The 25,552-nt window shown below is 36.4% G+C and overlaps 1 pseudogene; it reads left to right on the top strand.

Moving 5' to 3' along the window:
- Positions 1 to 880: 880 nt before the first annotated feature.
- On the top strand, positions 881 to 1,632 carry LOC149161985 (long chain acyl-CoA synthetase 4 pseudogene; annotated as a pseudogene).
- Positions 1,633 to 25,552: the final 23,920 nt, after the last annotated feature.

The raw sequence follows: 25,552 nt of genomic DNA, 5'->3' as shown, positions 1-25,552 counted from the left end.
AGGCTGTGCTACAAAATTGGGGATTTGTTCGAATCCATAGCAGCTGTCATGCAAAATAGCTCTGGAGTGGATGCACTTTACAGGAGGCATGCTCTCAAGTTCCTGCGTGTATGCTTGTCATCAGTTCTGAATCTGAAGGTGACAGTTTTAGTGATTGCAAGGTACTACCTCAGGTTAAAGGCACCCTTGTTGTTGTCTCATGGTAGCTGTTATTCAATGGAGGAACGAGATTGCTCGGTTCACTGCTGAAGGAAGCACTAAAGTTGGTTCATCATGGCGTCCAAGCTATTTCTACCACTATTGCCTTTCAAACTTCTAATACTAGTAAATCCGAGGGTCCAACCTTTGCTAAGGATAACTCATCTTTTCAATGTCTCGTGCCATAGTCAATATCATCCAATTCCCCTGAACCAGTGGATTCTAACCAAGAAAATCCCTTTTCTCGATTTTCATTACTATCTTTAAGTAAGAAACTGAACTCTAGTCCTATGTACTCAAACATTATCCCTACCTCAACTAATGTTATTGATCCCGAGCACATTCCTTCTATATCCTCGACATTTTGTACTGATCTACATTTTCACCCTCGACTTCAAAACATTATCCACCTGGCATCTTTCCATTCCTCATTTGATGTTTTTGGATGATAATTCTCCCGAATTAGATCAATCGAAATTTGTGTGATAAAGGTTTCCATGAATGATGCAGAAGAAGTGAGTAGCTTTTGGTGGAGGATATTGCAGAACTAAAGCCAACGGTCTTCTGTGGTGTCCCACGCGTCTTTGATCGCATATATTCAGGTTTAAACCAGAAGATCGCTGCTGGAGGATTTTTGAATAGAAAAGTGTTTGAATTTGCATACAAATACAAGCTTAATAATATGCGCAAAGGGTTGAAACATGAAAAAGCATCTCCACTTTTTGATAAAGTTGTCTTCAGCAAGATTAAACAAGGTCTGGGAGGACGTGTCCGTGTAATGATATCAGGAGCAGCTCCACTTGCAAAACATGTGGCAGAGTTTCTACGAGTAGTCACTTGTTGCCATGTTGTACAGGGCTATGGTTTGACAGAAACTTGTGCAGGAAGTTTTGTTTCCCTACAAAATGTAATGTCAATGATCGGGACTGTTGGTCCACCTGTTCCGAATATTGATGTCTGCCTTGAGTCTGTCCCTGAAATGGGATATGATGCACTTTCAGAAGTACCGCGTGGAGAGGTTTGTATAAGGGGCAAAACCTTATTTGCTGGTTATTACAAGCATGAAGACCTTACAAATGAGGTTTTGGTTGATGGTTGGTTTCACACAGGTGACATTGGGGAGTGGCAGAAAAAAAAAATATATTTAAGCTTTCACAAGGAGAATATGTTGCAGTGGAAAATCTCGAGAATGTGTATGGCCAGTGTTCTGCTATTGATTCGATTTGGGTTTACGGAAATAGCTTCGAATCTTGTCTGGTTGCTGTTGTTATACCTAATCAAAGAGCACTTGAAACTTGGGCCACAGATAATGGACAAACTGGAGATTTTACTGCATTGTGCCAAAATCCCAAGGCAAAAGAATACATTTTGAATGAACTTAATGCAGTTGCTAAAAGTAGCAAGTTAAAGGGTTTCGAGTGTAACTTTAGTTGACCGACTACTGCCCTCCAATATGCAGGCAATGCACAGAATCGAATGTTGAATAGCTGGTAGTATTTGAAAAAAGGTTTCTCCTAGGAAAGCTCTCTCGTCCGCACAATGAATGAAATGCATTAGTTTAGAGATTTTTTCTGCTGATGAATTTCATTTAACTGTAATGTCATCCGCTCCAGGATTTGCAAGAATTTAAAGCATGAATGTTATGAGCATTGATAAGTTATTTGTGAGCAAGGTGGCAGAGCATTCAAAATCTCAGGGGAAATTGAAATTGTTTAAAACAGTTTCGCAGTTTCGCAGCGCGCTACGAAACTGCGAAACTGCTGTAGGTGTTGTTTTTAAACGCAGGCAAACAGTTTGATGGAAGAATCAGAAATTTGCAAAGGGAACACCTCAGTGACATGAAAGGGATCAAAGGAAGCTGCTACAGCCATTCAACATTTGCCAGGTGTACCTTTAACAAAAGGTGAAATCTTTTAACCTAAGTTTAAGATTTTTGGTTATAAAGCCACTTTATTCTCGGTGATTAGGGTTTGGAGAAGAGCTGCATACGAAAAGTTTTGGTTGGCACACCTGTCTACCAAGGAAGCCTCCAGCATATCAGGAGCATGGTGTTACCCTATTCTCTTGGGTTATTAAAGAATTAAAGTATCCACTGCTGCATACTCGGTGATGGGGGACCAGAACCGAAAATTTAGGGATATTTTCAGCCAATACAGAACAGATCAAAGCCTTCGGTATTCAAAGCCAGCATGGGACATTAATTGCCCATCTTATTCCATCTCATGCCATCTCAGCTGAACGAAGAGAAAGCCAGGTGCCAAAGCTGCAAGGAGGAATCAATTTATGAAGAAGATAGAGTTAGAGTTATAGTTGGTTTAGGACTCTTAAACACTACAGTTAGTTCCTTATTGTATTTATGAGTTTGTTAAAAGCAAATAGGTGTCATTAGTGGCAGTCATCGAGCTCCCCTCATGCTGGAGGAGGAAGCTCCAAGTATTTAGAGTCATGTTTCTATATATAGCTGAATCGTCTATGTAACAGGGGTTGGATGTTTTTTTTTAAAGGAGAAAACTATTTTGGTTTATGAGCTCAGTAATACAAATGACTGTTATTTCTTCTCAGAATTCACAATAGATCTTGTTGTTCAAATGTGTGATGGTTATTCTCTTTAGTGTTCTTTTACAGTTTTGTTATGGCATAATCACTCAGAACTCATGTTTCATGCTCTGACTTCCTGTATGTTTGGCAAACTGTGTTTTATGTAAGTCATGTTTGAACATTGGATGTAAAGTGCTCTGATTTCTATGAAAGGATAGTGCCATTGTTTACTGAGATTTTAGTGACTCCATAAGCCCAATGGGAAACAATTTGATAATGGTCCAGCCAGCATATTTTCTTCATGTGTCTTAAAAGAGTTAGCCATCTTTCCTTGTCATTAATCAATATTCATAATCTGTGAGAGAGCCCTCTCAGACTAAGGACGCTAAGCCTTAGTCCAAAGCTTGGTTTGAAATAGTTACACATAATCTCACTGATTGGCAGCCCTCAGTACCTGATTTTGTGATAACAGCTACCTAGCCCCCTAATATTCCAGGTAGTGAGCTTCATAATGAGGTGTTTGTAAAAGAGTAACTGGTAAGATTGTAGAGCTTTGAAATTACACCTCTCCTACACACTTTCCTAGAACTATTTCCACTCACCTAGACCTCCTAAGCTATCAAAATCATTGCATATTGATTCTAAAAGAGAATTTAACGTGGTTTTTTAACTATGTTTTGTGTTTGATATTTGAACTAGATTCTGCTCATTAGCTGCGGAATCCAGTCACTTTATGCAGTTGATTCAACTTTTCGTAGCTGTTTTTGTTAAACTCTATGTTGCAGGTGTCACCAGGAAAAACAAGCCACATGAGCAAGTTAGAAATGACCTGGACATGGATCAGGTCCTATTGGTTCAGCCGAATTCATCAAAGGAAGCTGTGGTCAATGGTGGTCAAATGGTGGTCCTACATAAGAGTCCTATGGCAGCCAGACTCTGTTTTCTAGCACGTGACAGATCCTGAAGGATGCGTGGTCGTTCCTAACTCTTTGGGGTCTGTTGCCACCTGTAGACTAACCCATGATGAGAATCTAATAGCCACAAGTTGATAGATTTAATATTTTCGACAACCAGTACACTAAATCCATGGACATTGTCTTTTACGTGTCCCCTGTTCACGCAGTTCTACAAGAAAACAATTATGTAAACTTTGTTATAAATAACGCGTTTCTATAGCGCATAGTTAGTCTTTGTGAATGTAATTTTTGCTATTCAAGTCCACTGTGTCGTGACACTAGTTTTTATTGTTGTAATTGTGTTATGAAATATATGAGAAGACTTTGTTTCTACATGATTGCGTGAACATAATCTTGGATTGATAGCCTGTTGACCGAGGCTATGTAGAGGGCCCCTGTATGCTGAGGTTTTGTTTCTCTTGTTGCTGTAAAGTTTCCTGCATTGCTTTTTTATTTCCATTTGCATATATTCCACCTTTGTATATTTCGATTGTCATGGTATTAACATTCCACTTTTGTTCATGATTTTACAGCTTTGTATAACACTGATCAGTGCATGTATGTTTTAGGATAGAGTAGGTAGCCTGGGCATCTGCATATAATTTTCACAATGACTAATGACATGGGATTAATTCTCTGCTGGCTTTGTTTTTCCTAGTTTTTAATTCCAGTTCTGCTTTTTTAATTTCAGTTTTGTTTCCTTGCTTTATTAGTTAGCTTAGATATTAAATTTCTCATATCATTGATAGTTACCTCCGAAAGCCATAGCTAGACTACTGGCGAGGGATCGAATTATGAATGTGTACTTTGATTTTAGTTTTAATTTTCTGCAATTAGATATCAGACTGCTCATGACATTGATGGTTACCTCCAAAAGCCATAGTTGGACTACTGGCGAGGGATCAAATTATGAATGTGTAATTTGATTTTAGTTTTACTTTCCTTGCAATTTTTAATTTCTTTGAGTGCAGTAGCTTAAATCATTTTTCTGTATTTAGACAGTAGTAGAGATGATAGTTTCATGATCAGTAGTTCATTATTTACTTGTTTTAAATAACAACACATTATTTACTTGTTTTAAATAGCAGCACATTTTCATTCTTGTTCAAGTACTACTTTCATCACTAGTATGTTCTAAGACCTTCTGAAGTGTTAAGTTTTGGGAACCATTATAGAGGACACAATTGCCTTAAAATCTATAACCATACTTGCCTTCTAGAGACTCAGGAATAGGAATTCCATTCACATTAGGAGATAAACGAAAATAAAAACCCCCAAAACAAAATAAAAACTAAAAAATGACAAAAACATAAGAAAGAGGCTATCTTGCACATATAGTGCACCACACTTCATCAGTTTACGACTCCCGAATTGATAAGGACACACTAAATTGACCAAACAAAGATCTTTCATCTTACCTGAATTAATCAGGAGTTTCCTACATTCTAATAAGAGATCGTTTTGTCTTCTTCTTCCTCCTTTTTTTCCTGGACTTTTGGTGGAGCATCCTGGTGTGATCTCCATATTTTTGATCCCTTTATTCTCCTGGCTATAGTAGTTATGTTTGACTCCAACAGCCTTTTTTTGGGATCTACTGAAGTAGAGTTGTTGCACTCTGTCAAACTTCTCTTGAGGTAGAAAGTCAATCCCTTTGTTAGTGCCATATTCTAGAAACTGCTCAAGTTCTAGGTTCTCCCTCTCAAGGATCTCCTATAGGCCTTGATCTTCCATTCCTACCTCATTGGGGGTCATATCCTGGTCTTCTCCAAGTCCTGTGTTGTATAGTTTGTCCTCCTTCCTTTCTTTGTCATCCTGTATGATGTCCATGTTATCTTCTCTTTCCCTTTATGTTGAGGTGTTCCCAATATCTTTACTCTTTTCATTTTCTTTTCCCTCCTCTTCTAGAATCCCAAAACTATTGTGACTTGGTAGGTTGTTGTCACTGGGTTTCTTTTGGTGCTTCTTCCCCCCTCCTTTCCCCTTGCTTACCACTTTGGTGTAACCTTCAGGGTCTTTACCAATGTTTCCTTTCAGATTATTCTCTCTTTTGTTGAGTGGGCATTCTCTGAAGAGATGTCCATGTTCATGACATTTGCAGCATCTGAATGGGATGTGTTCATAGTCGACTGCCTAAACCCATTCCTCATCATAAACTTCTAGGATGACCTCATCCGGGAGTGCTCCTGATAAGTCCATTTCAACGCATATGCGTGCGAAGGATGTGTATTTACCACGCAGAGTAGCCTCTGATATTTTTATAAAATGTCCTAGTTTATTGCCTATAGCTTTTAAGGATTCCGGCAGCCAGTAATCTAAAGGTAAGGAATATAGTCTAATCCATACCAGGACCGAAGTGAACGTTTCTCACTCCGACACAAAGTTCATCATCCAAGGTTGCAAATAGAGACCCGTGGTAGCAAAGAAGTAGGGTCCTCCTTTGAATATTTTGTCTTTATCCTCCAAGTTCTTGAAAACCACAGTGAAGAAACCCTTGGAACCCAGATGTATAGTTATATCTCCTTTCGGTTTCTAGGTGTTTCTTATCCAAGTGTATAGTTCTTTCTCCATGGGCCAAATGCCCATGAACTTACATATGACTGCATAGGTAGCCATGTGATCTCTGTGCTCCTGCAAAGCCGGATCACTAAGGACCACCCATGGTTTAATAATAGCCTTGGACTTGCAGGGTCCCGTTGGAGTTCTTCTTTCCGACCTCTGACCTCTGTCACCTGCTATCGCTTCTTCCCGAGCCTCCTCATGGGTCCCTCTCTCATCCTGGGGTCCGCTGCCTTCCGGCACTTGTGTCTTAGTGATTCTTGTCTCTTTCTCCATGGAGTTTTTTTGCTTGCTCTGATTTTTCCCTCTACCTTTGTTCAAGACCATGTTACTATAGGAGGGAGTGGAGCTCCCTCCTCCTTGTCCCTCCATGGTTACCAGTTTGCTAATATCACCCCCTGTTTCAAACCCTAGCTTCCCTACCTATCCACCATACGTATGTCATCATTATAACCCCACCATTAACCTTATTCATTTGCCTATCCCTAATGCTTTTGGAGACAGACGAAGGTTGGGTGACATCCCATTCAGGAAATGAGGCTGGTCGCCTTGCCCTGTCTTGCTGCTCTCTGCTCCCTTCTTGCTACCACTCATACACAATTATTTTGACCCACCCCTCTCATGGCCAAGCAAGAGTGTCCATGCACAGGTGAGCCTTCACATTCCCCTCTACCCAGTCAAGGGTTCCCCAACATGGTTGAGCCTTCCCATTCCCCTCTACCTAATTAAGCTGTGCCACTCCTCAGCTTTCCCTCATGCCCACCCTTCCTAATTGTAGTGCTTCTTCCACTCCACCCAAATAGTCATGTGAATTCACTCTATTTCTCTCAAGAGAGGCTTCCCATCCACTGACCAGGTCCACACTTAGGACTCTCCAAGCCTGAACACTAAACTAGATAGTAGCCAACCCAAGAATGTAGTGTTTTCCCCTGCTAGCCCCCTAGTTCCCCTCCCCTAGATTCTCTCAAACCCTCCATCCATAAACAAACAATGTTGCCATAGCAAGAGGGTTGCAGGACCAAGAAACATACCTAAATTCACTCCACTGATGTCGTTGATGATACCTTTGCCTCCTTGCTCCAGTGCTGTAGATCCCACTAACATTCACAACAATGCAGTTATCTGTCCCCTAAACTACCTTAACTCCACAATCTACCATGCCATAACCTCTGCTCTGTCATTCCTTGCCTGCAGTGCCTCCCACCTTGTCCTTGCCATGCCCGCCAAATTTCCTACCACCTTTTCATGTATGCATGCGGGAGGCCACTATACCCATCACCATGAGCATGTTGGGGGGGGGGGTGGAGGGTACCCTTCCATTAACCCTCATAACTGTCATGACTATCTGCAGTCCTTTCCAACCTCCAGCATGCACCCTGATTGGGGTTAAACAATGGTTTAATTAATTATTCCTAGAAGATAATTAAATAAATAGTGATTTATTTAATTATTGTTCATGGGTTTAATTATAAATGACTTAATAAATGTGGTTTATTAAGTAATTTCCCATAGTGAAAGCAATTTTACTATGGTAAAATTGGCTCTACATGGTGTACTTCGATTCATCTAGTAAATTATGGCTACATGATCAATTTTTCGTGATAACACCTAAGATAATGGAGGTCTCATTTGAAGTGCACTACATCGATATTAGCCATGTGAGCTAGACATTAGGGTGATTAAAAATCATTACTAATATTATCTCCCATTAGATACTCCATGAATCCATACCAACATTAACCATTATACACAATATTCAAAATTTCAAGGTATTCATTGAGCATAACGCACCATTGAATAATAATAAAATAGACATCATCCATATAAAAAAATGAGAAAAACAATATCCACGCTTCTATCTCACCCAATCATCAACAAATACTACATTAAATTGATATGATAAATATGTTAATCATTACTAACAAATAGTATATTCCATGAACTCATAATAATGAGGTCAAAAAACCTTGATAATTCTCCTAACAATTAATAATTAATCAACCAAATATTTTTCCAACCTTTCATTATGAATTTCTATAATAAATCCCATGGGAATAGGAAAGCATTTACAATCCCTAAGCCACTAATAAGTTTCACTAGCATTAATGCCCCACATTCAATTCATAATTCTTCAACTATATGTATACAATCCTCAAGTTGCATTTGTTTTTTAAAGTTAGGAATTGCATTCTTTATAATCTAACATTGACTCTTCTCAAACCACCATTGTCCCTTTGTTCGTAGTTCCCCAAGTTGATCTCATGGCCTTAATTTTGTATTTTCTAAGTAATGCCACTCTATCTTGTCTTCCGGAAGGGGCTAACAATGTCCTCTTCTTATGTGTTATTATTTTTATTGGAACTTCATGAATTGGCTTCTCTTTTGAACTATTCTTCTCATTTATATTCTTTATCTCTATATGTCCATCTTCTTTGTCCCTTTCATGCCTTCCATTATTGTCCCTAATTTTTTCCTCTTCCCTTGTCTCATCATGCATATGCACATGTTCATGTCATCCTATCTATCTATATTTTTCATGCATTAGTAATGTATTCTTTACCTTAATTCTTCCTTTATGAGTACTTTTTCTCTTCAAAATGTTTAATATTCTCCCATTCTGTCATACCCTTCTTCCCTTCTTTTCCTTCATCTTTTAAAATTGGCATATCCAATACCTTAGTATTCTAATTTTAATTTCCTTCTTTTGATGAAATCTTTATTGCATCCTCTTTTTCTATTGAAGCTTCTTAGCATCCTTATGTACTAACAATGTTTTCCCTAATGCCATAAGGAGACCCTGTTATGGATTTCCTTGACTTATTAACTCTCGTATCCTCGATTTTGGTACAAACTTTACTTTTTTACAATCAGGTTGATGATTTTGGATACTTGTCTTAATATCCTACTATTTCATATCATTTTTATTAATTAATTCCCTTATTTATTCTTATTTATTCTTCTAAGAGTGAATGTTGCTTTAAACATTCCTTCTACTTTTTCAAACATGAGCACAAACCTGCAAAATTACACTTGATTCATTGTTTTATAGCATGTCTTATTGTTCTATTATTTAATACATTTTATTTTTTTATTTCTTTTATTTCTTAACATGTTTCCTCATACATCTTGTTGACTTCTTTGTGTAATATTTAAAAAAAATCTAATAGCTTTGTCCTTGATTCTTTTGTTTCCACTCTTCTAAATTCATAGCCATTAGCTACCACAAGGGTCATTGGATTATCCCTTATCTTAGGGATAATTACTTATGTTATTACTATCTAATTTGTTTTATCAAATTCAAATTGTATATCAAGCATGGTTACAACCTTTTGCCTTTTTCTTGCTTCCAAAATTTTATCTTTTTCACCCCCCCTATTTACTTTAGTGAAAAAAAAAAGTCCTATTTCTAAAGAACCCCACCTTTCATCTATTGGACATAACACATATCTGGATTTTATTTTAAATTTTATTTATTTATTTATTTTATTGTACATCTTGTAGAAAATTCAACATATATGGACTTGATGAAAGTTCCAAATGGATAGATCTCTAGATCTCCCTTAAATCTGGAATCGAATTCATATTTTTTCGAAAAGTGGTGCAAGGGATTGGTGCATATAAAGTCACTTGATAGATTTGTGGTTCCATCTTAGCATTTATTTCATTAGAGAAATCACTTATAATTGTGACTGCTCAGCAACATGAAAATGCCCTAGATAGTAATTATACCCCTTTTGTGACACTTTGAATTCTTTATAGGCTAAATTGATCCTGCAAAAAAAATATGGCTTAAACTTTAAGTGTATCCAAGATATACAAAAGCAACCTGATTGTAAAAATTGTTGGATCTGCTTTATATCATTTTGTTAGTGCTAGATCATTATCCTGTAGCAGTAGCTTTGGATTAATTTTGCATAACAATTAGGAATTTCAAAATTCTTGAAGGTAAAATCCTAAGGAAAGTGTTGTTGGTTTTCCTCTTAAGATCAAACCATGGAAGACTAGTTTTTGGATGGATCATTGTTATTGAGGACTAGTTACTTAGAGCCAACACTAAAAAACTTTCTTAGATTTTTCGTTTGTTTGTTTTGGAGCAACTATTTCATAAGTGAGTCTTTGCCTTACATGGGAGTTATTTTGTAGCATCTAGAGGTATTCCTGCATTCTTAAGTTGGTCTTAAAGAAAAATAAAAATAATTTTATTCTTTGGGCCATCAAGTCAGCCCAACCACATGAAAGGGTGTGTGCTTTGGGTTAATTCAACTCCATTCAACTAGTATATATACATAATGTGACACTTCATTTCCATCATCCATCATTCAATATCTTCTCTCTTCTAGAGCAGTCATGTGTGTGACAAAAAGAGGTCGATTTGACTCGAGATTGACTGAGTAATTAGTTTGAATATTGGCCAAAGTTGACTAATGACTAGATTTGACCACATTGTAGATTTGACAGTAGGGCCAAAGTTTGATTATTGATTAGTGTTGACTTGCTAGAATTTGACCAGGTGTGACTAGTATTTTGACTTCGATTTTGGCATAGATTTGTAAACAAATTGGATTTGTAAACCTTGTTGAAAAATAATTTCTCCTAGAAGAAAATTTATTTGTTTTCTCCCAAGGTTCGATTTACAAGGGAAACTTTGTTGTCTCTATTGTGCATGGTTTCCTTTCTTTGATCCTTACTATTTTTTCTACATTTATTGTTGGTATTTTATGAAGTGTAATTACTCAATGATATTATTGGCATAAGAATACTATGTGGAAATGATTAGGAAGTGATTATCTAGTAGAAATTGTATTCTAGTGCATGCATCTTGTATATTGTGTCTTATATTTTCTGTATAAACACCTTTCTCGTGTCCTATACCTTCATATAATATTTATCATCTTCATCATCTTTTCCTGTATCCTCGTCATCATGTTTATCCTCTTCTAAACTACCCTAACTTTAAATTTGATCTTTAATCATGTTCTTTCTTATTTGTTTCTCCCTATGCATATGTTTTCTCCTTCAACTTCTATTTTTCAACTTACATCTTTTTCGACTCATTAATGATCCTTGCATTTCTTTTTAATTTCTTCTAATTCCCTTCATCCCTTTTTCTTTCCTTGTCCTATAATCAAAAAATTTCTCTCCTTATTTAGTTTAGTTTCATTTATGAATCCCATTAATTTAAGAGTTCTTACTTATTTTTCTTCACCAAGATATGGTTCATCTTCTAACCTAGTGGAATATGTTATACTATTAGAAACTTTTTTGTTAGGTTTCCATCCTTATATTTTTATTGTAATGATATGTTAACCAAACCATCCATACTTTGTTCTTATTATCTTGCGTCCTCGGCTCTTTTTTTCTTCATGTCTCCCTAGCATTTCATGTGTTTTATTAGTTTCTTTTTCTCATAGGGATCACCATCCTTGCCACCTATTCCTTTTGCTAGGTTTGTTGAGATTTATTTCCTCTTTTATTTTATCTTATTACTTTTCCTTGATGTGTTGTGACTTGTCCTCCATCCACTTTTCAATCTCTCAAACTTTCTTCTCTAGATTCATCTTGGGTGGCTCTATCTCCACCATTTTCTAGGCATGTTCCTTATGTATTATCCATTTTAATATGGTATATTATACCATATTTGGACTTAGCCATGTCCTTACGCTCCTTTATTTAAGAAAAACACTATTATAAGCTCTCAACTTCTCTTATATTTATTCTTCATTTTCAATTACATTACCAAAAATATAACATTAACCATTCTTTGTGGTGCATCTTATTTTCATCCCTCCTTGTTCACAGAAATTGGGGAAATTTTCTTTGTAATGTCAACATCTAGTATGTCCAAGTTAATCAATTTTTCTTTTGCCATCCATTTTTTTATTATTGATGTATTGTTGGACCCTTGAAATGAACTCTTTTTGTCACTATTTTTCCATCATGTCCTTACACTCCTTTATTTAAGCAAAACACTATTATAAGCTCTCAACTTCTCTTAGATTTATTCTTCATTTTCAATTACTTTATCAAAAATATAACATTAACCATTCTTTGTGGTGCATCTTCTTGTCATCCCTCCTTGTTCATAGAAATTGGGGAAATTTTCTTTGTAATGTCAATATCCAGTATGTCCAAGTTAATCAATTTTTCTTTTTCCATCCCTTTTATTATTATTGATGTAGTGTTGGACCCTCAAAATGAACTCTTTTTGTCACTATTTTGCTATCATTGTGTTGTTTTTGTCATTATTCTGCCATCATTATGGTCATGCTACTCCTTAGAAATCTATCATATCAACCATCTGAAAATATATTGCTATCCTTTTTATAAAAATTCATGCTATGAGCTATAGGATCATATGCCAAGTAATATTTAAGGTAAAATGTCTATTCTTCATATATTTTCATATATTCTTTTGTAAAGGCAGTTTAAATGTTATAGCTACAGAAATAACAATGTTGTAGCTAAATATATTTATGTATCCATTTATTGATTTCATAGCTTAGTCAGATACCTATATGGATAAAATCATGGTAAAGCAAGGTTGAAATATGGAGATAGTTACAAATGCAAAACCCAAGATTCTCCACAGGTTAGTTTTGTTCCAGTGCTTTCCAAGACAGCATAGGAGCATATGAACCGATGAAGAGTACACATAATAGAAATAGAGCAGATGAACCGATGGCATGAGATGTGGATCAGAGGTCGAAAAATGTAGCAAGAAAGTCTCCATTTGACTCAGCCTTGTTCAAATTGAAAAAATTTAGAATTCCCACATCAGCAGACAACTTCGAGGTAGTTAACTAAGGTGACATGGATCTCGTCACTCAATTAGCTTGGTAAATTCAACTTAGAGGGCTTGGAGTTTAGTTGTGCATGGGTGTTTGCTAATTTGTAGCAATCTAGTTCATTTATTTTCAGTTGTACTCAGTTAAACTAGTTCTAACTATTGATAGAACTAGTTGGAGGTCAGTTGTGCAATGGGATGATAGTCTAACTCAGTGATCATCTAGTTAACTGATCAGTCAACCAAAAATAGCTCATTCATGCAAGAAAATTGTATTGATAAGTTGTGGTGGAGATTCAAAGGCAGTGTAACATCAATTGTAGACTAGTTTTGAGTGTACATGCGTTGCATGAAATAAATGATCAATCCTTGGGAATTGCATAATCATTTTGGAGGAAATTCCTAAATAATAGGAGCTAATTTCTTCAGGATTTTCACAAGGAAATAAGAGCTCAAGTAGAGGAAAAATTTGACTAAGTCTGGGTCAGATATTTTCATTGAGAAGAGAGAACATTTATTCACTTGTAGGTTGAGCTCTGAGCGAGCAGGAAATTGAAATACATTCTCTATTCAATTGATTAATGCAAGAAGGCTTAAGGGGATTTTACCAATTGGTTTTCCCTAGATAAATGAGTGTACTTGTGTATGTGATTGATTCATGGTTGGGAATGTTGTTGTAAATTGTGAATTAATTTCCATAGAGCAGTAGGGTAGAATTGTGTCTCTTGATTTAATTAAATTTCTTGAGCAGTTGCAATTCTATCACCATATTTCTACATTAGATTCAATAGTACTAAGTCATATTAGATAATGATATTAGACATGAGAAATCGGTGCATCTAACCATGAATTTCTCCTATGTGGATCCATCCTTGTATTCATAAAATTTGAAGACTAATATCGTATTAAGTCGATATCAAAATATTGCAAAATAGACGGTAACAATCTTTACTTGAATTGTGTAAATACCCATAGTATGTACAATGAGAGATAGTCCCCAATTCTAAAAACATTTATCTTTATTATTATTAACGCAAGCTTTTTTGTTCAAGAGTTAATCAGTGCATTTTATGAGTTATTTTATATTCTAAAGTTTTTAACAGCCTAAATCTTATAAGGGATTTCCAACAGTGCTTTACCGAGCTAGGAGCGCCTCCTATGTAAGGAATGTGTTGCCTATTCTTTGTTATGAAATTCCTTTAATTCTAGTTGAGTGAATGTGTTTTATTTTAGTTCTTTTAAATTCTTGTTGTTTATAGTTTGCGTGGGCATGCACAATAAAGCTATTTGCATGAATTTTTAAACTAATTAAAGAATTGTTTGATTCAATTATAGAACCTATGATTAAATGAATTGTTGATTGGAATGATTATGTAATCGTCTTATGGAAGGAAACATTTACAAGCTTATGCTTTAAAATCATTTAGAACCAATATTGTGTTGACCTCTTTAAATTACATTTTGTTTTCATAGTTAAACTCAGTTTCCTTAATTAATGATAGATAGTTTGCAAAAGTAATTTTCAATAGGTACGTTAGAAACCAAGTCATGCATTTATTTTGCATTACACTACATATGTTTACAAACTCATATTGCTGATTTAGATGTAATGGAATTCTCAAACTATAGAATTGGCTGACATATATTAGTTTCATTTTTGTTTTTCTTTGTACGCATTTGTAGTACTCATCCAAATAGGATTTTTGTTTCCACAAAAATTATTGTTCTCATTGAATAAAATGAGTCTCTTAAGATAATCTTACTACTTTAGATGCATGGTAATGAAATTGGGATGTGGCTTCTATTACTCAAGCCATGAACTCCCACTAGCCATTCTTGTATATTTATGCACAAAGTGTCAATGGTAGCTTGTAAGGTATTTTTTTTCTTTTCTCACACTAAAGATATGATTTATCTCTAGTACCTATCTTATAATTTCCCTTGTTGAAACCCTTTTTTTTCACAAACATGGGGAGTGTCTTTAGCTGTGCAAAAATACAAATACTCAAATGTAAGAATAAATGGGATGCTTAAATAAATACCCTGCCCTTTCCATGGAAAAGAATCTAATGTCTAATAATGCTTAGGAAGGTTTTGACTCCACATTGAAGGACAGTGAAAAAGATTCATAAAACCTGCATTGCCCTTTCCATGGACAAGAATCTAATGTCTAATAATGCTTAGGAAGGTTTTGACTCCACATTGAAAAATAGTGAAAAAGATTCATAAAACCTGCATTAATTATATTCAATTGTTGAATTTATTTTTCTTCATTCAACATATAATTACATGAACCTCTTACAAAGATAACCAACCATTCAAATGCCATTTTGAAATAAGTAATTAGATTAATGTTTGTTTCTAACCTTACAAATCAATATCATTGAAAAAGAAAAGAAAGCTAAAATTAACACCCTCCCTTTATGAACCATATAATTTCATAAAAAAAAATGAAGCATACCATGTGAGATATCCCAACAAACAAACAAAAGTGATGTGAAGTATTTTATGTCTCCTATCCTAAAAAAAAACATTTTTGTGATCTAACACAAGGCCCCACATTATGCTATCAATCCTAGATAAATAATGACATAGTCTAACTTATTTTGGAATATAACTTTAAAAATACATAATGTTTCGTCACTCTATATCCCTTACATAGGACCCCACATTATGCTATCAATCCTAGTTGATAATTTTGGAATATGAAAACATATTACTTTAAAATGCATCATGTAACTTTACTCTATCACCCTTACTAAGTCTTTACTCAAGTAGATTCATCTTCCATGTGAGAAATCCACATGGAGCTTATCTTTTCTTTTTTTCTTTAAAGGAAAAATATCTTAGAAGAGGAAATATGTGATAACCACCATAAATTTTATTACTTCCTTAATATCGTAAAGTGACCCAAAAAAAAAGAAGAAACCTTAATGAAATTAGTTTGAAAAAATATATTATTTAAATATTATCAAATGGCATAAGATGGCCAAAAACCATATTGTAAAGTGACATGAAAACAACCTTAATTTAAATGGCATAAGTTGGTAAAAAATCTGTGTCTTGAATCAGCAATCCATTTTTATGTTGAACCTCTCTAAAGTTAGTGGGAAAATCAATTTTCATCCCCTTTTTGCCTGGTTTCGTGTGTACCTTTGTTACAATGTAGTATACATGTTACAATATATTATACCTATTACAAATATACCTTATACGCATCTTGTTATAATGAAGAAACCATATTATTGAAAAAAATTCAATATTTTTTCAACTAATATTTTATCAAATTAACATAATAATTTGTTATCTCAATCACTATACCATAACTTGTTTTTATCTCAGGTTAAATTTTTTATAAAATAAATACTTTATTACTCTACAACGTTTATAAAATAAATACATTTAACACTATTACTATACCATCTCAAATATTATTTGCCAAAAAAAATTAATCATATATATATTCTCACCCCATACATTAAACACTATTAGCATACCCTCTCAAATATATTTTAACAATAAAATTTAAAATTTAATATATATATTCGCCCCCATACGCATCTAATTTTATATAAATTGAATTTCTTTAAATAAAAAAAATACCCATTCTAATATTTTATCCCTTGTTTAAAATAATTAAGCTGACTCATAAAGGTTATTTTAAGTTATATTTTAACAATAAAATTTAAAATTTAATATATATATATATATAGGCCCCATACGCATCTAATTTTATATAAATTGAATTTCTTTAAATAAAAAATACTCATTTTAAAATTTTATCCCTGGTTTAAAATAAATTTAGTTGACTCATAAAGGTTATTTTAAGTTATATTTGGGCCGGGATTCCTAGTTAGCTATATTGATTTCTTAAAAAAACATATTTGGTGCTTTGGTATCCAAATTGGCTAAGAGTTGGCAGATTGAATAAAAAAAAAATACTCATTAAAATTTTTATCACTTGTTTAAAATAATTAAGTTGACTCAGAAATGTTATTCTAAGTTACATTTGGACAGGGATTCCTAGTTAGCTATATTGATCACTTAAAAAACATATTTGGTGCTTTGGTATCCAAATTGGCTAAGAGTTGGCAGATTGAACACTTTATGTCTTATATCATGATGTTGATTCTTTCCATACAATATGTTAACACATCACATTCAAGAAGAATTAGAAATAAAGCGGAAGACCTTTTATCCAATTTGGAATTTCAAGACTATTGAAATATGGCAATAAGAATATTCCAATTTAATTTGTCCTTGAATTAAATTGTGAATTAAAATCAAATTTAGTCTTAACAGCTACTTGGAAATAATTAATTAATTAATTTTAAATTAATTAGTTGGAGAAATTCAAGTTAGAAGTCTTTCTGAAGTCATGCAAGCGTTATCCCTTAAATTAAGGAGATAAGATTGAGTTATATTTGAGTTGTAATTAGTTAACTCAGTTTACTGAGTTAAGTCCAGTTAAATTAGTTCCAAACTGTTTGAGGAACTAATAGTGAGTTAACAGTCAGTGGATGCATTAATGCACTCAACTAGTGCTACTCCAGTCAACTGAAGATTCACTCATCAGAAACTCACGCATGTCTATTATGAGAAAGGCCCAGTTGAGATTAAAGTTCAAGGACAGTGTACTATCAATTACATGTGTTTTCTCATGGAGAGAACTCATGCATGCAGTCAAGGATTTATCCTTGAGGATTGCGCAGTTTTGAAGGATTGGTTTTCCACTTGGTAAAAGGCTAATCATCCACAAGGAACAACGCAAGGAAATAGGAGCTTGGAGGGCAGAGAGGAAGGTTGGAGAGAAGCCAAGATTTCCTGTGAGAATCTATGAGGATTGTACTGAGAGCTGGCTAGATGTGAGAGCTAAGGCTTTGTATAATTCCTATGTATTTCCATCATGTATGATAATACAATAGTGTGGGGTTTTTAGATGAGGCTTTCCACAAAGTATTTTCATGTGTATTGTGCCATTGATTCTTCTTCTTCTGGTTATATTGTTTAGCTCGATCTTTAAGCTTCCGCAAATTGATATTAGAAGTAGGTTATAGTATTTTTCTTTGATTTATATTGCATTATCGGGTTAACCTATCACAAATTTTCTACATGGTATCAGAGCTGTGAACAGTATACTGAGGAGAGAATTCGAAGTTTGAAGTTCAGGGCTGCAAATGCAAATCTAATTCATATCATACTTCAAGGTTGGCCAATGGCATTCTATGGCTTGAAACTCAAGTATGCTTTGGAAGGTAGCTCGAATTACATAGAATGGAAAGATAGAATGGAGGATGTATTAGAAGACAATGGCTTGAAGAAATTCATTGATCAAGAAACCCCAAAGCCAACTTCAACTAATGCACAAGAGTTGGCTGAGTGGAAGAAGTTTTTGGCGAAGGCGAGACAGATCATCCTTGAGGGAGTTCGAGACCATATTGTCTCGAGTCTCCATGGGAAGGATACTCCATTTTCAATGTGGAAGACATTGAAGGACCTCTACCAGAACAATAGCGACTAGAGGAAATTGACGCTCAAGGATAAGCTTCGAAGAATCAAGATGGAGAAGGGCGATACTATTTCCACATATTTGAACAAGGTCACCACCTGCAGAGATGAGCTTGGCAGTGTGGGGATAACTACTACTGATGATGATATGGTGAGCCTCACTCTCCTTGGCCTTCCAAAGAGTTGGAATAGCTACCAGGATTCTGTGAATGGAATGGAGAAACTGGTGGATTGGGAACGACTGTGGTCGGATCTTATGTAGGAGGAGATTAGGAGGAGCACACGAGATGGTTCTTCATCCAAGAATAATGATGAAGAAAATCTAGCCTTAGAAAGTAAGGCAAGGAAATGGAAGGGGAAGGCTTCCCATTTCAAATCGAATTCTTCTCATGGAGGGAAGAAGGGTGACATGTCTAAAGTAAAATGCTTTAATTGTCACAAGATGGGACATTATGCAACTAATTTCCCATCAAATAAGTCCAAGAAGGGATCCTCAGAAGCATCGAAAGGTGAGGCATTAGCCTCTCAGTTCGAAATGGACTTTACCCCTCATCTCATGCATGGTGTCATCGATGATGGGTTGTGTTTGGTATCTTGACAGTGGAGCCTCATTCCACATGACTGGTGATAAAAATTTATTCAGTGCCTTGGAGGAGAAAGACCTCAAGATGTGCATAGGGATGGGTGACAATGGAAGGTATAGTGTTTCAGGAGTGGGCACAGTTGCTTTTCAAAGGGAGCATGGAGCTCCTCTCACCTTGACAAATGTGATGTATGTGCCTAGACTGAAGAAGAACTCAGTATGGGTTGCAATGTTGGAGGAAAAAGGCTACGATGTTGTCTTCAGTAAAGGAAAGGCGTTTCTAAGACACATTGCCACGGGTCAGACCAAGAGGATAGGGATTCAGGTGAAGAATATCTATAAAATAGAGGTAGATGATTGTGAAACATTGATTACAAAAGCAGAATTGGTGCAAAGCCAAGACATTAGCGAGTTGTGGCACAGGCGGTTGGGCCATTTGCATCATGGGGCTTTGATGATAATGCAGCAGATATCTACAGGACTTCCCAAATGTAAACTTGAGAAATTTGACACATGTAAAGGTTGTACCTTGGGAAAGTAAACCAAGTCTTCCTTTCATGATCGAGACAGTCGAGTAGAGGCTATCTTAGAGCGAGTTCATACTGATTTGTGTGGACAATTCTTGACGGCATCCACAGCAAAGCAAGGGTATTATGTGATTTTCATTTATGACTATTCTCATAAATCCTGGATTTATTTCATGCAGAAGAAGGACAAACTTCTAAAAAGTTTTGTGAGTTCAAAGCTTTGGTCGAGAAAGAGTCAGAGAATAAGATCAAGGCCTTGAGAAGCGACAACGGTGGAGAATATGTCTCTCAATATTTTAAGGACTTTTGTGTAGCGGAAGGAATTAAACAAGAGTTGACGACACCTCATAACCCACAACAGAATGGGGTGGCCGAGAGGAAGAACAGAACTATTGTAGGGGCAGCATGGGCAATGTCGCATGACCAAGGCCTACCACTTCACTTGTGGGCTGAGGCATGAAACATATCGGTCTATTTGCAAAATAGAAGCCCACATCACATACTTGGGATGAAGACACCAGAGGAAGAATTCTCCAATAAGAGACTAGATGTGGGCCACTTTAGGATCTTTGGCTCATCGATATATTGCCATGTGACAAAGGATGCACGGTAGAATCTTGAGCCAACAACAAAGTTGGGGATATTTGTGGGGTACACTGATACACCTCACAACTATTGGGTGTACTTGCCTACCAGTTGGAGGACAGTGGTTAGCAGAGATCTCAAGTTTGATAAGCAGAAGGCCATGCGAGTTTCCCTTGAGAGGAGGCTCCAACTACAGGTTGTGGAGGAACTGTTGGTTCCTAAGGAGGAGGAGCATCAAACCAATGCAGAGCAACTGCATGTAGAGGTTCCAGGAGTGGAGACATCAACTCAAGCAGAGTCTTCTAGAGATGGACGGAAGCACAGAAGAGAAGCTGACAGATTTTTGGAGGATGCGAGAGAGAATGTGGGAGCACCATCTTCTCAGTGCAAACAGAGGAGGTCACCTGAGAGGTACACTAGATACATTTCCCTTGCTGGGGAATGTGTTGATGCCAAGCCATCTTCCTTTGAGGAAGTTATGCAGCAACCGATTTCGGTTGATGCTATGATGGAGGAGTATGACTCCATAGTTCGTAACAGTGTTTGGGATGCGGTTCCGAGACCGAATAACAAGTCAGTTGTGAGTTCCCGTTGGATTTACAAGGTAAAGAAAGCTGTTGATAGTAGTGTGGAGAAGCATAACGCAAGATTTGTTGCCCGTGGCTTTTCACAGGTCGATAGGATCATGTTGTTGCAGTATATTTCGACAGAAGAGCAAGATGCTGACATTTTGACAAAGGCATTGTCAAAGTGTAAATTTGAGTTCCATAGAGATAGGATTGGGGTCGCTGATAATCCCTTTCTTGTTGAGAGGGAGTGTTGAAATATGGCAACAAGAATATTCCAATTTGATTTGTCCTTGAATTAAATTGTGAATTCAAATCGAATTTGGTCTTAGCAGCTACTTGGAAATAATTAATTAGTTATTTCAAATTAATTAGTTGGAGAAATTCAAGTTAGAAGTATTTCTAAAGTCATGCAAGAGTTATCCCTTAAATTAAGTGTTTGGTCAATTTAGTGATGTCTAAATTGCAACTTTTAAATGTCAACCCGGGGCTCGTAAGCCGATGAAGTGAGGTGTACTATATGTACTTAGATAACCTTTTCTTAGTCTTTTGTCGTTTTTAGCTTTTTTTTTAAGTTTGTTTTCGAATGTATCTTTCCTACTGTGATGTGATGGAAATGTAATAAAGCAAGTGAAATGTGGATGATTGTGGTGATCTCTAAATGATTTCTCAAAACTTAAAAAGTATTCTACAAGAAAGCTTGAACAACAACTGCAATAAAATCAACTCTTAAAGGAAAATAAAGACATCAAATAAAGGACCAATGACATCGGCCCAGTATCTCTGCTGCTGAATGAAAATGAAAATGAAATCTATATTAAATCCAACTAAAAGTAAGAACAACTATCTCACACTATTTCAACTCTTCAACTTAATCTTCTCTATGAAAAGATATCATGAAATGTTAAGCAATGTGAAATCTAAGTGAAACTACATAAAAGAGACTAATCACAATACTTTAACTTTCTCTTAACCTTTTGCCTTTCAGCTGAATTTATCATGTAAGAAACAGTTATGAATAAGTCAAGTAATGTGAGTTCTAAAGCAAACTAAATCAAGCTATACTAAGTGATATTTTGGCTCCCAATAAAGTTATTTGATTATGGAAAAGGAACCATCAATAGATGAACAACTTGATATCTAAGAGCAGAAAGTAAATATGCAAGTTAAAGAAATGACAGTAAGGAAAATCAAAACTGCAAAACAATGAAGGTCAGCAACATAGACAAGATGATCACGCATGCCACTAGTTATGAAAAGAAAAGAAGGAAAATTGTCCCGGGCTTGGCTAAGAAACCTGAATAACACACTGATCAGTCATGAACATAAAAGTGCAGAAATGTAAATCAACAGAAATCAAAGTTTATGTACAGCTAATATACATGTTGAAAAGAAATAAAAACGCAGCAATTTAAAAGACATATGTACAGCTAATATACATGAAACAAGAAAAAGAAATGCAAGAAATTAAAGGTTACTGTACAGGGCTTCAGCAAACAGGGGCCCTCTGCCTACTTCAGCCGGTTCAAGGAGCAGTTATACGCTTAAATGCAAAACAGTCTTCTCATGTATTGAACATCAAATGTAAAGTACAGTGGGGAGCTCAAAATTACATACAAAACGATTACAAAAACGATTAACTCTACAGCGTTCAAGGACGCTTTATTTATAGGGAGAAAGCAAACTACTTTAACGAGATCTATGCTATTCAACCCGCTGTTTAAAAACACGTGAATCCTCTGCGTCCCCAGATCTAGGTAACTGTCATCGTGTTCATTCAATCTGGAGAGTATGGCTGTTGGATTCGTGCTTCTAGATTGTCTCCGTGGCTGAGGATGATGCCACCTAGCTTCACGTGCCCAAAAACAGAGCAACGCAGAGCCGTGCCACCGTTGAACACTTCTGTTGACCGGTATTTGCCTCTTCGTTGACCGCGGGCTTTTATGGCTGTTCTGGGTGATCTGGAGGGACACGTTCCATGTACTTGACTCCTGAAACTTGCCCATGTGGCTCATCTTCTCGGAGGACACCTGTAACATATCATTTAATAAAACGGCTGCGGAATCCTGTGCTGGCTGTAGAAACCCAGATCAGCTGCGGAAACCTATGTTGGTTGCGAAAACGCAGCACTCTGAACCAAAATTCTAAACCAAACAACAGTCATTAGCATAGTTAGAAAACCATGTAAAAGGTCCTAAAATACAATGACTTAAGCAACTTGATGGATGAAATGAGTGGGAAAAGAAGGGAATGAATGGGAAAAGAAGGTTGAGAGGGTGTGTAAGGAGGTACAGGTTCAAGGCTCTACATACCCCCACTGTGAAGGTGTTGCATGTCCTCATGCAACCAAAACTTAGTTCTTTTCCTCAATCCATGTGCTCTGATGCTTCTGCAAGAACATCCAACCTTCTTCTCTTTCTCCTTGATGCCAAAATGGTCCTTGGTTTCTTGACTAGACACCTGAACTTCAAATTAATCAATGCCCTGCTCAGCTTCTTACACTTTTTCTTCAACTTTATATTCTTCTTCTGCCACAGTCCTAAGTGGAGCATGGTATTGTCATGGACAATCTTGTCCACTTTACTTTGCTCTTTTAATGCTTCATTTTCTTGTTTAATGTGCCTGTTTAGGACTTCTAGCTCAAACACTTCCTGTTTTAAAGACTGCACTTGTGCATCAAGTGGCAATATGGTGCTTGGTCCTGCAACTGATTGCTCCAAGGACTCTAGGTAGTTGTATACCTGCTTCTGTTCAGGGTCTACTTCAGGTGTTTTTCTTGGGCTATGCTCAAAATCAAAATCTGGTTGAGGTTCTGGCTGAAAAGGACTCTCATCACATGGAGGAGTTGACTCAACACGTGGAGGGCTTAACTCAATGTCAGGCTGATTTGGAGGTGTTCCCTTACCTAGATCAATGAAGTGTGATTGTTTTTCTTGGGTCACTTTCTTCTTTCCTTTGAGCCTACTGCTTCTTCTCACATATGGACTAGTGCTCTCTTTCTGGGCACTCTGTTTTTCTTTTTGTTTTCTCTTTTTGATGGCAGCAGCATGAAGATGTGCTAATCTATCGGCCAGAGTTTGAGACTCTTCTTCTACAGATGGTTCAGGGGATGGATATGTCTCTTGAATAGTTATTTTACCTTTGTCCTTTTTCTGCTTCTTATTTCTAGCTCCCTCTTCTTCTTCCTCCTGAACAGTTTCCTAAGTGTCTACTGTAGGAAGGTCCTGGGCTGTAACATTTCTTTCTTTCCTCCTACTTCTTTTTGGGATTTTTGGAGAACTGCTGGCAGAGGCTTCAGTCACTTCTTGGAAGTGATTTCTGATCAAAAACTTTTCCCAAGTATCCTTATTATTTTTCAATTGATCTTCAATGAGAATTCTGATGAGCCCGTGATGGTAAAGGTGGGATTCAATATGGCCTACATGTTTCTGAACAGTAGAGCTCATTTTCTTCAGGCTTGCTAACAGAAAGTAAGGTAGATTAAGGGCATGGCCTTCCATAAAATTCATCATAATCCTTGCATGATACATGTACATGGTGCCAAAACGACCCTCGCATGTAATAAACTTCTGAACAAGTAATAACAGCGTAGACCATTCTTCTTTGATTACATGCACAGGAATTCCTTTAGTAAATATAGAAGTATCCATACCTGGGTTTTTTGAGCATGATTTTCCATCCTTGATCATCCACACCTCTGTTTTTAAACCATCTGTCTCCCTCTTGTGGTAAACTGGTTGCTGTTGCTATTGTGGCCTCTGTTATTGTATATTTCAAGTCCCCTACCTCCACTACGTGTCCATTAAAGGACCGAGCAAAGGTTTTAGTGACTTCCTTATTATAACCTCTGAACCTTTGAATAAATTTCAGCCACTTTTCTTTCTTCAATGACTCCTTCGTCTGCGGATACCCCTCCAGGTATTTTGGGCCCTCGGGTTCAGCTCTGAGTAACTTTCCCATTCTCGGCTTTCAACCCCGGCTGAAAATTTTACTGTGTGTGGACGTTCAAGGGAAAAACGAGCTGATTACGAGATTCTTAAGGTAAGTGGAGTGGCCGTAATCGAAATTCAAAGCGTATGCAGTGACTGTAATCAGGGTTTAGAGCAAAGCTATGGAGGTTGTAGCGGAAATGGAGAGTAGGAAATAGTATGAGTACGAGGGAGTAAAGGATAAATAACAGAAATGAGTTCAATGCATGCGGGAGTGGAGTGATAATGGCAGAATAACGGCTGAGTCCTTTTGGGATCAGATGACTTATGCCACGTCTCAACGTTGGCTGCGGAAATTATGGTGGAGGAGATCCATAGTACAGTAGGTCACTTCTTCCACGTACAACCAATAAATGAAAGAGCAGCCCCATTTCGAGTTTGAATTAATAGTGATTATGGGACCGTTAGAAAGGAATGAGGTGGATGGATTATCATCGTGGAAGAGGAGTGATATGGATCTTGCCGTATCAAATCATTATATTTAGTGGAATTTCCATGATCTAATAACTATGCATACAATGACATTAAATTGTTATTTGGTAGAGATTTTGATCATACCTTTGGAAGTTTGCAATTTGTTGATTAAGGCTTCTGACCCATTATTTCTTTTTGATCTTGCAAATGCCTCATATCTTTGCTGCCTTTGGTGATGATGATGCTAACCTTTGACTGTGATTTTTTTTTTTTAAACAGAGTGATGCTGGCTGTAGAGACAGAGTGATGCTGGCTGCGGAAATCGTTTCTGACTGCGGAAACGGTTTC

Source organism: Pinus tabuliformis, chromosome 5_2, assembly GCF_031772625.1.
Source record: "Pinus tabuliformis cultivar Carrire ecotype Pingquan chromosome 5_2, CPIR1, whole genome shotgun sequence".
Taxonomy (NCBI): Eukaryota; Viridiplantae; Streptophyta; class Pinopsida; order Pinales; family Pinaceae; genus Pinus; species Pinus tabuliformis.
Note: the sequence above shows the minus strand (reverse complement) of the source record. Positions and strands in the feature narration are given on the sequence as shown.